This window comes from Misgurnus anguillicaudatus, chromosome 3, assembly GCF_027580225.2.
Source record: "Misgurnus anguillicaudatus chromosome 3, ASM2758022v2, whole genome shotgun sequence".
Taxonomy (NCBI): domain Eukaryota; kingdom Metazoa; phylum Chordata; class Actinopteri; order Cypriniformes; family Cobitidae; genus Misgurnus; species Misgurnus anguillicaudatus.
The window spans coordinates 35,223,898-35,232,865 of NC_073339.2; the positions used below are offsets into that span (position 1 = coordinate 35,223,898).

The following is an 8,968-nucleotide window of genomic DNA, read 5'->3' on the forward strand; positions in this document are numbered from 1 at the left end:
TGCATATTATATTAATGACACGAACATGTAGTGAATCATAAGTTAAACAGTGTTGTATAGTGTTGCATGACTCGTACTCGCTCCTCCCGCGGTAGTACGTTATCAGAAAGATTCGGTAAAGCTAATCTTTCTAAATCTGATTAAACTAAAGACTCTTCGGAGATATAAAGGATGTAATGCTACTCTATAGGTACTCCGGATTAACATCAGAAATGCAGAAATAGCGTGTGTTATGTGAGCTTTAAGCTTGATAGTTTGACCAAATGTAGATTTTTTCCTATAGTTTTGAAACTTTCTGTAGCTCATTTGCTAAAGCACTGTTAGCAGTACAAAGAATATGAGATCGATTCCCAGGAAATACACATACATAAAATCTATTTAATGCAGTGTACATAAGAAAAGGGTCAAAAATTATGTACCACAGCTGTCACTGAGACAGTACTCTTTAAAAAGGTATAATAATGTGTACCGTTAGATACAGATATGTACTGTATACATTTGGTACCAATATGTACACTGTAAAACATTTCAAGTTGGTTAAACTTAGAAACGAAAGTTCACCTGCTGCCTTACAAATCGAAGTAGAATGAACTTGAAGATATGCTTTGTTTCAACTCACAGAGATATGTTTTACATGGTGTTAAACTAATCATCATTTATTGTTTCAACTTCATCCTCGTAGTTGAAACAACTAGCTAAGTTACATCATCAGTTCAATAAAACTCACTTTATCACTTTATCTCAACTCAAAGAGTTATGTTTTACACGGGGTTGGATTAATAATCATTTATTGTTTCAACTTCATACTTGTAGTTAAAACAACTAGCTAGGTTTCATTATCAGTTCAATTCATCATCTTGACTAATAATACTCACACTGAAATAAACTTGCAAATTATTAGCTCAAAAACTATTTATTTGCACAAGAACAATTTGTAACATTGGCTTGGAAAAGCATTTTTGTTAAAAATGAATATTACAAATGTTTATTAAAAACAAATTTCATTTAAATATTATATGGGTTTCTTTAATGTTTTTAAACTGTGAAATCAACACCATAGTTGTAATAATAGATACAGGTATGTGTAATGTTTCTTTTACTGATAAAAACTCAAATATGATAAAAATAGTTTTGCACTGTTAATTTTCAAATTATTAGTATTATTATTATTATTTTAAAAGCCACGTATTTTAGAGTTAGTTTTTTTTAAAGAACAATTAATGCAATATAACTATCACCAAACCTTTTTTGTTAATACCCAGTCGCTAAGAAAGTCTTTTACAAAATAAACCGATGGACCTTGGAAACAGTCAACATTTCACATCAGCTGGTTTGTCTAGTATTTAACACCATTGGAAATGACCATTACTGTTCCATCCCTGGCATAGGCATCATTTGCAGCGCTCAACTGAAGTTCAACATCATGAGAGAAATCAGGAATAACAAAAGGATCAGGCCATTCCACTGATGAGGCACTAGTAGTAATTGTAATGCAAAGTCAGAAACCGAACCAGAAGCTGTCAACAAAACTTTCAGTGTCACTCGATCTGATGGTAGATCTTTAATATCGGTGAAATTGCAGTGCTCATTTCCAAAGTCTGGATCCTCAAAGTGTAGAAGAAAGTTTCCTTGCAAGCCCAGAATGATGCACCATGTCACACATAGCTCCTTGACTGACTCAGGAAAACTCTCTAGGGTGACACACCTTATTTCTTGAGATGACACAATAACTCTGAGAGGTATCTTAATGCACCAACTGCTGTAGAAGTGTGAAAAAAGAGACTAAAGTTAGAAAAAGCAGCCTAGGCTTAGCTTATGAAATTGTACTACGAGTGAAGAACTGCTAAGTCTAACGAATAAGCACCAAGTTGATAGCATTTGGCAACATTGTTTTTACAATACCTTATGTTAACTTGAATGTCGTCAAAGTGATGAGCAGCTCTTCTTCTATGCAGCCACACAGATGCAGAGTGACCAAACGAGACAAAGTAGTAAAAGCGGACTAGAAAAAAAACAGGAAATTGTATGAGTGAAGAACTGCACAGTTTACAGTAAATGTATTAAGTTGATAGTATTAGGCCAACATTGTTTTTACAATACCTTATGTTAACTTGAACGTCGTCAAAGTGATGGGCGGCCGCAAAGATGCAGAGTAACAAAGCAAGACAAAGTAATAAAAGCAGATTAGGAAAAAAACCTGAAATTGTATGAGTAAAGAACTGCACAGTTTACAGTAAATGTATTAAGTTGATAGTATTAGGCCAACATTGTTTTTACAATACCTTATGTTAACTTGAACGTCGTCAAAGTGATGGGCAGCTCTTCTTCAATAGCAAGCGGACTAGAAAAAAAACATGAAATTGTATGAGTGAAGAACTGCACAGTTTACAGTAAATGTATTAAGTTGATAGTATTAGGCAACATTGCTTTTACAATACCTTATGTTAACTTGAACGTCGTCAAAGTGATGGGCGGCCACAAAGATGCAGATAAAAAAAACAAACCAAAGTAATAAAATCAGATTAGGAAAAAAAAAATGAAATTGTCTGAGTAAAGAACTGCACAGTTTACAGTAAATGTATTAAGTTGATAGTATTAGGCCAACATTGTTTTTACAATACCTTATGTTAACTTGAACGTCGTCAAAGTGATGGGCAGCTCTTCTTCAATAGCAAACGGACTAGAAAAAAAACATGAAATGGTATTAGTGAATAAATTAACAGTTTACAGTAAATGTATTAAGTTTATAGTATTATGCAACATTGCTTTTACAATACCTTATGTTAACTTGAACGTCGTCAAAGTGATGGGCGGCCACAAAGATGCAGAGTAACAAAACAAGACAAAGTAATAAAAGCAGATTAGGAAAAAAAAACATGAAATTGTATGAGTAAAGAACTGCACAGTTTACAGTAAATGTATTAAGTTGATAGTATTAGGCCAACATTGTTTTTACAATACCTTATGTTAACTTGAACGTCGTCAAAGTGATGGGCAGCTCTTCTTCAATAGCAAGCGGACTAGAAAAAAAACATGAAATTGTATGAGTGAAGAACTGCACAGTTTACAGTAAATGTATTAAGTTGATAGTATTAGGCAACATTGCTTTTACAATACCTTATGTTAACTTGAACGTCGTCAAAGTGATGGGCAGCCACAAAGATGCAGAGTAACAAAACAAGACAAAGTAATAAAAGCAGATTAGGAAAAAAAAAAACATGAAATTGTATGAGTAAAGAACTGCACAGTTTACAGTAAATGTATTAAGTTGATAGTATTAGGCCAACATTGTTTTTACAATACCTTATGTTAACTTGAACGTCGTCAAAGTGATGGGCAGCTCTTCTTCAATAGCAAGCGGACTAGAAAAAAAACATGAAATTGTATGAGTGAAGAACTGCACAGTTTACAGTAAATGTATTAAGTTGATAGTATTAGGCAACATTGCTTTTACACTACCTTATGTTAACTTGAACGTCGTCAAAGTGATGGGCGGCCACAAAGATGCAGAGTAACAAAACAAGACAAAGTAATAAAAGCAGATTAGGAAAAAAAAACATGAAATTGTATGAGTAAAGAACTGCACAGTTTACAGTAAATGTATTAAGTTGATAGTATTAGGTAAAATTGCGTTTACAATACCTTATGTTAACTTGAATGTCCATAAAGTGATGGACAGCTCTTCTTCAATAGCTTATCAGCCACAAGATGCAGAGTGACAAAACGAGACTGTAAAAAGTAAAAACAGACTTTTGTGGTTAAATTGTTTAAAAATCACTTGAGTGTTAACATTTGCAAGACTTTAATAAACATGCAAATGACAAACTTTGTATAGATATTAATCCGCGAATCGCATGGGAGCCGAACCGTGGGTCGTGATCTATTTTTTACAGTCTATGGTCGTCTGCGATCCGGTAACTTACACCACTGTAATCGCTATGATCAAAATACTTAGTACTCTTGTACAAAATACCAAAAATACGACATACAGATTATAAAATGGTAAAAATCATGCAAATACCTGTTATTTATGACAAGATAGGGAGGCAGTTTTTAATCATATGGTGTCCTGTATGTTCAGCAAACACGTGCGTCCTACTTGTAAATCCAGAAACACAGATAGCACGAACAGCATTTAAAGCCACTGATTAGAACGCAATAATCAAAGAAAAAAAGATTAACTATACGCAACACAGCTGTTACCATCAACAACATGTAAAGGGGATTCTCTGGCGAGAGGTTGCAAACCTATGCGCGTGCGCAGTAGCCTGAAATAGCTGCCCTGCTAGACTTAAACACATAATTCTGTGGAAACGAACAGATATTGTGTCCACTTGTTAAGTGACTGAGAGATATAAATCTATTTAAAGGTTTTTTTATGGCCTTTATGTCAGACGAACAGATCCTCGAACACTTATTAGACACTATTTGCGTTCATTTCAACGCATATTCCCCTCGTGCCCTTAATCGCACGAGGATAAAAATCTTTCAAGCATCACAATAATACATTACCCGTTTCTTAAGGCGGGCGTACACGGTGCGATTTTTGCTGTCGTAGGAGCTCGCATGCGATTCTTTTTTCTCGGGACCAAATCGTTCATGCTCGTATGGTCGCGGATCGCACCTTCTCAGAGGAATTACGAGCCGAGACGAGCAGCTTACGAGCACCTTACGACCTCCCTATAATTTTTAAACATGTCAAAAAAGTTCTGGAGCTGTCGGTATAAATTCGTAGTGTTGGTGCGGGTGAACGAGACGATCTGGCAAAGCACTTGAAGTTGACCAATCAGAATGTACAAAACACAGAAGAAGAAAGACAAATGTGGCACTGCTACCTCACATCTGGACGACAACTCTATAGCTGGCTATATGTTTCGCGCACACACACACTCCGGTGACCAGACATCATGACAAACATGACAGGTCCTTTCAGTGACGACCTCTTGATCAGCTTCTTTGCCTGAAAAACCTGTCATACGTGTTTTTGTGATGTCCGGTCACAGCTTTGGATGTGTGCGGAAACAGGAGAGAGTGTAGATTAAGCTATAAAACGAGGGCTACTTTTTGATATTAAAACTTTTTTGTTTTACTTTGTAATACTGTTGATTTTTCTTTACTTGTTAATATGTTTATCATTATTTACAATCTAAACATAAAATAAGCCAACTAAAATATGTAATAAATAAATATAAAAATTATTAGACTCCGTGCAGAGACCACTGGTTTAAACAGTATAGGATGGACAAAGAACGTCGCAATTTTGTGTAATCCAAGCTGTGCCAAAGTCGCTGTAGTACAGTTTCATAAATGAATGGATATTAAAAGGGCTGGCGTGACAGAGAATAAAAAGCAACGGAATGTCCATGTTTAATATGCTATAAGATATGCATTTATTGTTTTACACTTTTTACTCATATAATAAATGCAAAATAAATTGTCAATGAACAAGAGACTATATTAAACATGATGATCATACGCGGAGACGACGTTTTCCAGATTATTATGGAGCTTCTGCTTTAACAAGAGCTTAAACGTTTTTGTTCGGTGTTTTTTACCCATATATATATATTTTACATATTTTCGACCAAAGGAACACATGATATAGCCCAATGTACGTTGTTATGGTAGCCTAAGCTTGTTCTGAAATGATGAGAATATTTAAATGACTAAAAATGTAGGCTATCTCTGAAACTTTATTTAAATAATGATTAATTTGTTTTCATACTATATTGGTATTGCTATGTATTAATTTACATAGGCCTACTGAGAAAATGCCATATATTAATATGCAATGCCTTCTGTATGGCATTTATTTTGTACATTTACATGAGCACAAATGCTGCGTGCTCACTTTTACTTCAAGACCCCGCATTTACCGAGGGTCCGCGTACATTTGCACTAGACAATGCAAACAAGCCTAGACAATGTGCTTAATATTACATTAAATGATTTTCGTTTTACAAATTAATATTTGGCTGGAGATGTATTGTCTATAAATAATTTAATCATAAAGGGAAAGACGTGTTACGTTATCTTACCTTGCGTTTTACCTCAATTGCTCCTCATTCTGCATTTACAAATAAATAAATATGCCCACTGAATTTGTTTTTAAACGGTCATATTTATAAAAAAGCAACAATATATGTAACATTAATAATACCAATATAGATATTTACTTGGCACTACAATCATGATATATTAAGAAGATAAAACCGCATATGCGCTAGCAAGAAAAAACACTGCCAGAGAAATTCCTTCACCGCCACAGCACTAGACCTATATTGCAATTTCGGAATGCATAAACAGAAATACAAAAAAACAGAAACAGTTTTCTGCACAAAAGCCAATATCTTTGCCGTATTCTTCTTGTTTTATTTTTTGTACATTCTGCCACTCACAGGTGCGAAATTGCTTACGTCAGAATTCCTCAAGTCCTACATTAAAATCTTGTCGTGTGTGACTGCGTACGAATTATTTTCGCATAAACTCACTCGTGTCGTGTGCGAGAGCTCACCACGTTCCGACCGTCAGAATTCGCACCGTGTACGCCCAGCTTTAAACGCTTAAGACTCAGCCCGTGATTAATTCACATTGACAGTGAACAAACAAATCTGTTAAGCTTAAATGTTAAACTGTAAGCTATATTTATAATCGAAATAATCGATATAACGTTACGCACAACCAATTGAAATATCCAAAATTGTCCCCATGGTGTATTAAACTCTTTTAACATTTGATGCTTCGATGTGAAAGCAGATAAATATCCTGACGACGACGCATTCGCAAAGCAGGCTCGATGTCTGCATATTTTCTTTACTTTAAACTCAATATTTTTATCTAAAAATGTATAAAGGGCATCTTTATTACATCAAGACAAAAAAAATCATACATACCTCCTTTGCAGCCTTGCAAAAAAAATGTATTATTGGTCATTTCAGATGAGCGCTGTGTCTGAGGTAAAGTTAACTGAAATTTTCCCGGTCTTTTTTGGACACGACCCCTCCCTCTCGTTGTGATTCATAACTTACAGAAGTTAGTTAAATGAACATTCACATCACAGAGACAACTCACAAGTAGTTAAGACAATATGTAACTTTAAGTTTAACTTTGTGAAAACTTACAGACTTGGGTTAAATATCTAAAACTTGCTGTGTGTAGTAGAACTAAATAGCAAATGTTAGTACACATAACTTAATGAGGCTATAATGTTTTACAGTGTACCTCTGAGGTAATATGAACTATTTAGCTCCAAAACCGTACTTTTTGAAAGGGTACCGCCCCAGTCACAGCTGGGGTACATATTTTGACAATTTTTTTCTGACAGTGTATGTCAATTTGCATAAAAGCTTTTGACGAAGGCAAAAATGTGAATAAAACTACTTTTGGAACATTTATTGTTTTTGCAATTCTTTCTGGTGCTAAAATATATACACCTCGGAGACATATTTTTTTCACCGCTTAAAATATTTACACCGCATTCATGGACAATTCAAGTTATTAAACTTTTTTCTTTTTAATGTAAAAATGAGAAGATGTGGAAGGAGATCTTTCATAAATTTTTCCTGCCACTAAACTATGATCTTAGAACCGCTCTGCTGAAGACAGAACCTGGACATTGATATGTGGTATGGTGTCCAAACACCTCAGGAGCGGAGATGCCCTCTCTGATCGCCAGCCCATTAGACTCCACTTAAACATGTGGTAGACAATGTGTCTGGCCTCATCTTCCTCAGAGACTCATTAATTTGTTTAAAGTTGACAGTTTAAAGTGAAACTTTGGGGGAGGCAAAGGCATTAAGCTGGTTACCATATGGCAAAATATATATATATATATATATATAGGTTTAAATATATTTCAAAATATATAAATGGCCAAAAAAATATATTTGATTAAATATATTTTATAAAATGTTTACAGTACAAAAAAGATTTTTCACCAATATATTTTTTGGCCAGGGGTCACTCTTTTTTCAAATGTGAATCACCCATAACCGGTTTAAAAAAGTTACAATTAAATACATTTAATTTTAAATATATTTTATATTTTACTTTGTAAAAATAAATTTTTACTGTATGGGTTGTAAAATTAGAAATGTATGTTGCCCCTGAAACACATTTTGAAGTATGTTGAAGAGCACCAATTCACGATTTTACATTTCCTTTGGTGTGTAGGTGTGTATTAGTACATGTTACCAATATGCAAAAGGTTCAAACCCCAAAGTAAACAATGAGGCGAGTTATCCTCTCTAACGTAAATCTATTTTTTTGGACTACAACAAAGACGGATTGTAGGCAACAGTTTACTTCCTTGGATTTGTAATGTAGAGAAGACTGACATTATCATAATTCATCCCGCTTCTGACTCAGCCTGTAAATGAACTCCTGTTAGCATTGCATTGTGCGCAAATTTTTCAAACATGGTAAAGAGCGACACATTTCTGGCTGACATCAGAGATATTCAGGCCAATCACGAATTACAGATTAGCTGGCCAATCAGGGCACAGAGCTTTTCAAATCTGTGCATTTTAGGAAGAGAGTGAAATCTGGAGCTACAAAAATGTACAAAATGGAAAATGTGTTTTTTTATCACAACCCATACGATTTTAGCAATAAATACGTGCTCTTTAAAGCAGCACTATGTAGTTTTTTTTACCTTTAAATAATGTCTCTAAAATTATTTCAGTGATAAAACAACTTTTAACTCGACAAATTGTACTGTTGCTGTAACCTGAGCAGCCTCCTAGCTGCTACAAGCACACTCTGAAAGTGGCGGTGGAGGGTAGAGCACACAGCCCCGCCCCTCCGCCTGCCTGCAGAAGAGTTTGTCTGATACCAGGCACTGTTGCGCTTTTCAACCACATGGGGGAGCTGTAAGTTATTTTTACATGGAAACTACATAGTGTTGCTTTAATATATGAAGGTTAAAACTAAATATAATTTCAAATAAAAAAATATATTAAATTAAACT

General features: G+C 34.7%; 1 long non-coding RNA gene across 6 annotated transcripts; it reads right to left on the reverse strand.

The window, feature by feature from the left end:
• Nucleotides 1–887: 887 nt before the first annotated feature.
• On the reverse strand, nucleotides 888–7,006 carry LOC141363081 (uncharacterized). 6 transcript variants are annotated; one of them, XR_012368580.1, is made up of 7 exons: nucleotides 4,022–4,508; nucleotides 3,643–3,729; nucleotides 3,118–3,362; nucleotides 2,962–3,020; nucleotides 2,283–2,341; nucleotides 1,903–2,002; nucleotides 888–1,759 (listed from the first exon to the last, which is right to left on the reverse strand). It is a non-coding gene; the product is annotated as an uncharacterized lncRNA (long non-coding RNA). The 6 variants fall into 6 exon arrangements; XR_012368581.1 differs by having other exon boundaries at nucleotides 3,304–3,362; nucleotides 4,022–4,499; XR_012368578.1 differs by lacking the exons at nucleotides 2,283–2,341; nucleotides 2,962–3,020; nucleotides 3,118–3,362 and having other exon boundaries at nucleotides 4,022–4,098; nucleotides 4,204–4,480.
• Nucleotides 7,007–8,968: the final 1,962 nt, after the last annotated feature.